At 51.7% G+C, this 5,633-nt stretch overlaps 1 protein-coding gene across 3 annotated transcripts in view; it reads right to left on the bottom strand.

Annotated features, from left to right (window-relative positions):
- The window catches only part of COL8A2 (collagen type VIII alpha 2 chain), a 175,349-nt gene that overhangs the window by 109,903 nt on the left and 59,813 nt on the right, over positions 1-5,633 (bottom strand). Inside the window, exons 2-3 of one of the 3 annotated variants that reach the window (XM_019512200.1) lie at positions 4,233-4,288; positions 815-983 (exon numbers count right to left, since the gene is read on the bottom strand). The exons of 1 other annotated variant lie outside the window; for it this stretch is intronic. The gene's annotated coding sequence lies outside the window, so the exon portion shown is untranslated. The remainder of the gene's footprint in view (positions 1-814; positions 984-4,232; positions 4,289-5,633) is intronic. One more of the 3 variants, XM_019512199.1, reaches the window with a different exon arrangement.

Below are 5,633 nucleotides of genomic sequence, written 5' to 3'. Positions count from 1 at the left end.
GGGGTTTTTTGGGGGGGGGCGGGGGGGGGGGGCAGTGGCGGTTTGTAAAAGGCTGGCACATCTTGGATGCACACCTTGCTGGGGTTATTTGAGCCCAGCAGTCTTTCCTGCCCAGAGCAGAGTGGGGCGGAGCGGACCCACTAAGTACTGACGGATGATCTTACGAGGTCCCTAAACTTCTGTGCATCTGTAAACCTCTCGTATACCAGGGAGCTGAGGTTCCTCACCTTAATAGGCACCTGACAAGTGTCTGCAGAATAAATGAAATGGGAAAAATCACTTGCAGCCAGTGCCGGCAGAGGAAACTTGAACTCTCTGCAATGCCACCCAGTTTTGGGGAGGGGACCGTGGAAGGGGCCTTGCCCACCTGCCTCTTCTGGCTGTTCCCCCTACCCCACTCCTGACCTCCAGACCCAACTGCTCGTTGCCAATTGGTGGCCTGATTCTCTTCCCAGACTGGAGCATGCCGCTCTCCTGTCTAGGGTTAGCAAGGGGGAAAATCTTGTTTATGCTTCTCTAATATCGCCCTTCTGTTTTGCATTTGCAGTTTCCTCAAAGATACGGTGCAGCCTCTGCCAAGATTCCAAAGAAGATATCCTTAGAAATGTAGACCATTTTCCCAACCAAATTCAAAGAAAACAAATGTCAGGCCAAGGATTGATATGAAATAGTTTAAAAATGAGAAAAAGCTGCCTCAGAGCTAGGTTACATTAAAATAAAGTGCAGTGCTGGGAGACGGGGCTGATTTTTTTTTTCTCGCAGAAGAAAGAAAGGGGATGGGAGGAGGGTGAAAGGCAGGAAAGGATATAATTACCTGCCAATTAGGTGCTGAGCTCCTCTCCGAGGAGGAAGGCATTCTGCGCACACATTAGCAAGGCTTCTCCTTTCTGGGTGGCTTTCAACCCAATGCCATCACCGGCTCTGCTCTCTCATAGCTTCCCAAAACGCTTTGCCATCACAGCTGCACATCTGAAGAGGCGTAGCTGTGCAAAAACACCCGTGAAGCAGCACTGTCGTCCCCACAGCAGAGCAGGATGTGAGGCACAGACAGCTTACGAGATCTGCTCGTGGGCGCACTGGGAATCTGTGGCAGAGCTGACCTCCTGGGTCCCAAGCCAGTGTCTTCATCACTGTCCCACCCATCTACGAAAGTCCCTTCCCAAGGCCCTTGGATGGGCATTCAGGGTTGGGGGACTTGGGGCATATGGAATTGCTGCCTCTTCCAGCTCAGTCGCACTCAGCAATATTGGCCTCCAGGAGACGGCACACGTTTGGCTAGGTATTAACTGGCCATAACTAAATCAGTGGGAAGGGTTTTCCATCAGCCGCCTCAGGATGGGCTGGCCCATGACACAGGCACTGAGCACCTGCGGGCTTCTCTGCAGGAAGTTCAGCAGAAGTTAAAGTTAGTCAGTGGTTGTCACCGCTTTGCAAGGCCCTTGGGCACGCTGCAGCAGTGCCTTGGGACACATGCATGGTTGGGTCCTTGAACTCCCAGACCAAGCAATACCCATGTCTGCCTCAGGAGGTGGGAGCTGAGGGAAAGGACCTGATTCTGCCACCTCTTGCCTACAAAGAGAGCCCCCATGACAACAAGGGAACGCCCTGGCTGCATGGAGCAAGCCTGCTGCTCAGTGCAGGCAAGGCCCTCAGAAAAGAGATGTGCGCCCAGCTCTGCCCTCTGCACCTCCAATCATTTCCATGAGTGACTCTGGATTCAGACCAGGGGTTTAGTCGCACACCAACAGATGCGTTCCTGGCTAAGTGATGGCGAAGTTAGCCTACTTGGTTGGGAGGCTGCACTGTGCACTATTGTAGGGCAGTACATGCTGCTACGGGGTATGCAGCCTGCGGTGAGTACCACCTTCCCATTTTGTTGAAGCATCCCCCGCATTTACAACACACAGGGAAGATCTGCTGCTAGCGTTTCAGTGCAGAGGCTACAAAATGGGTGGGCTGTGGTCCACTGCTCGCATTTCCCAGGGGAACCCAGTCAAATCCACCCATGAAGGGGCCAAGCTCATGTTTGTCATGGGGGTAGGCTGAGTTTGACCTAGTTTCTGCTCTCCATGACACTGGTGTCAATGCAGGGTAACTTCAGCACAGCTGCTCTGGATGTAGGCCAACACATCGCAGTGCTCAATTCTTCTTTCACTGGCTGGTTCAAAAGCCCTGAGACTTCAGTGGGGCCCCACTTTACTTCTACCTGCATCACAGCGTTTAGATTCAGGCCCACTATCACTATAGCTAGCACCTGCCCGGTTTGAACCCTGCCTTCAATTCCCTAGAGACCACGAGATCACAGCTCCCTGCTCACATGAATGGAGGAATCACAGCGCTCAGGAGACAGTAATTGTACAGGAGAAAGATTGGGAAACAGGCAGTACATATTGCTCAAATACTGCAGCAGTTTTTAGGAAGTCAAGGCATTAAATCCCAAGGTACTTGCCTCGTATTGTGACACAGAGCAGCAGTCCCTTAAACTCCTCGTCAAATGCACAGAAAACCAATTACACAATCAGCAAAGGGCCAATGTTTTCAAATGTCACCTCTGGGGAGGGGGTGCGGGGGTCACATGGACAATAATTCTTTTCTCTCCATGTCCTACATCCAGTAAATCCTTCCTCTGCTACGAGACTTGCAATAATCACATGGGCTCTAATCCTCTCCATGCATCGGAAGGACAGAGACCCTTTTCTTCCTACTGTATATGTCCCAAGTTTTCATTTCACGGGTGTGCTGCAGTAGATTTACATATTCAAAGAGCTTAGAGCCCGGGCTTGTGTTGAAGGTGTGCTTCATGCCCACATGTAACCTGCTCTCACAAGCTCGCTGCTGACTGGGAACAACTCAGCCCGAGGCCTGCACTGCTCAAGTCCCATTGCTGCTTCCAGGCATCAGCACGCGTGAGGTTTTCAACACAGACCACTGAGTCCATAGCTGGATGCTTGCAGCTAGATACATTGCATCTGATCTTCCAGAAGAGTTAAGCATTTGCTGTGCTAAGGTAAAGTCTACAGGAGATTTTTCTCTGGGGAAAAAAAGTTCAGCGCCTGTACAGTGTCTCAGGCTTGGACACCCAGAGTCAGTAGCTGCTTCTGAAGATGCATCCAAGACACATCTGCAGTGCCAAAGCTCAGGGTGGCCAAAAACAAACCTTTATTTTCTGCATTGTAAATATTCCCTATTATATGGAGACTGAGGGGAGTCTATGGCAAGAGGGCATCCAGGTTTTGAAATATAAAGGGACACAAGGATAGCTTTCTAAATGGAGGTTAGGAGAGGCATAAGCTCTACATGTATGTGCAGGAAGAGAAGGGTGTGATAGATATGGAAGATGCCTTCAAGTTCAATAGAGAGTTGGCTTGGTTCAAGGGGGATCTGGCATCTGACCTTGCTAGGATGAACCTCAGATGTCGCCCTGCAGAACCACTCAGAGGAGCTGGAGGATCACGCTGAGAAAGCAAGAGGCCTGGCGAACCTTGGGGAGGGACAGGAGAGGCGCATGCTCCCCACTCAATACATACTGCACCACCCAGTGGCTGGGCCTGCAGGAATGGGTAGGCTGGTGCCCATACACCTGGCATCGGTCATGCTGGAAGACCCTTAGAGATGGTCTTGACAAACTGCCAGAGCTCAGAGGAAGGAAAGGAAACCCAATAGCAGGTCTGGGACTATAAACACCCGAGGGTGAATTAGCAAATGCTTGTGGCTTACAAACTCCAGCCCCACTGGACAAAGGGGACTCCAGAAACTCTGATGCCTGCTGTGTCTTGCAAACCTTCTTGCCTAGCCAGAAGAAACCTTGCTGCGTGGCGGGCAATAGTGAGGCGCCTTACTCAGTCCAGCTGGAGCGAACCCACTAAGTACTGCCTCCATCACAACCACAGAGCCCAGTGCACAAACCCAGCCTCTCATAATGATCTGTGGCTTTCCAGGGATGTGCCACAAGCCCTGTGTCCACCCTGTGATCTAAGCTGTTGCCTGGCTCCTTCATGCTTCCCAACTGCTGCCCAGCTAAGGTTGGCACCCCAGGTTCACCGGAGCCCACAAGATGCACCCAGTTGGAGTATCACGGGGCAGACTGCATGGCCCTTATGATACTGAGATCAAGGGCTGGACCATAAAGCCTCCTCCCCACTCACCACCCTGTCACTGATCTACACACCCTGAGCAAAGACTTAAACAGAAAGCAGGGACGGCTGTAAAAGGCAGCGGAGAGGAACACATACCTTGACGCTGGTACAAGGTTTGAGGGCAGTCTGTCTGTCCAGGAAAGGCTTCAGCACTGAGGGGAGAAAGAGCAGAGGGAGTCAGTGCCCAGCAGAAGAATGGGAAGGAGAAGCAAAGTTGCTTGACCCCCTCCGAGAACTGGGCCTCTTGCCTGATCCTGCCCTGGCTTTGCCCTATAAGGATGACTGACAAGCCCAGCCTTGGCTGGGGGATTTCATGGGTTTAAAGCATGTGATTTTTGTGTGTTTTGTCGATTAACCCATTATTTTGTTAAATGCACCTCAAGTTCTCTATCTTGCAATCTCCCTGACTCGCTTTCCCCCTGGCACAGTCTGCATGCTCCCAGATCCCAGCTGGTTTTCTTCATCCCCTCCCCAGCCCCAGCCCCAGCTCCAGCCCAGGCCTCCAAAGTCCATTTTGTTCACCCACTGCCCATGCTTTGTCACACCAGGCAGGCTTTGCACATTTAACTCTTGCTTGCCCAGCAGTTATCACACATCTATTCTACTCAGCCATGTGGGGCCTTCTGCAGATGCGCATGGACAACAGGAGGTCATACTTGCTACCGGCACCTGGTTCAGGGTGACAATTCCTAGAGGCATGGTATCTTGGTGGTTACCTAGGTCAGGGGTCAGGAGCCTTTTAGCAGCAGTTGGTCCAGTTAACACAACTGGGCGCAAAGGCAGGGTGCCACTTGCAGCCCATCCTCCGCCACTTCCCCACTGTGCCTGCACCCTGGCTGCCACCACCCATTGCCTCTTACCACTGAAATATCACCAACATCCTGGCTTTGCAGGTCAGATTTTAAAAAAATCACTTGGCAGACCAGATCTGGCCACTGCAACCTACTGGAGTTGCCTTTTGATCTTCCTGCCCTTCTACTGCGCACAGCTTTTCTGCATAACTCCCTGGCGGTAACAGGGAGGGATGAGGTCCAATGTACTCAGTGCAACAGCTAATGCTGGAAAGCTAGGCCAAGGCTGAGTTCAGCTTCATGTTTTTCTAACTAATTCTGTGTTTTCGTGAGGCTCGTCTTCTAGCTTCCCCCTCTCTTTCCCTCCCCATGGTGCAGGGCTAATCCCGTGCATACTTTGCACGCATGCCTTCAGTACAGGTGAGAGGAATCAGGAAAGAACCTGAGCCCAGTGCCAGTTTGATAAGTGGGCACACTGTGCATCTCAAACAGTGCAGTCCCCAGAAGCCTTGCCAGGTGAGAATGACTCACTTGAAACCCTTACAACCCACTGGCGGGATGCAAGGCACAGCTCAGAAAACTCCTGTCCTTATGCAACAAATAAGGAGACACCGGGAAGCTGGTTTTGAATGCTAAAAGATGACCCATTTCTTAAAAATGAAAAGTGCCTAAGCTTCCTCCTTCCCCCCCCCCCCCCCCCCTTTTT

The sequence above is a fragment of the Gavialis gangeticus genome, unplaced genomic scaffold (genome assembly GCF_001723915.1).
Source record: "Gavialis gangeticus isolate Ggan-Ray unplaced genomic scaffold, GavGan_comp1, whole genome shotgun sequence".
Taxonomy (NCBI): domain Eukaryota; kingdom Metazoa; phylum Chordata; order Crocodylia; family Gavialidae; genus Gavialis; species Gavialis gangeticus.
This window is presented reverse-complemented; position numbering and strand designations above follow the sequence as displayed.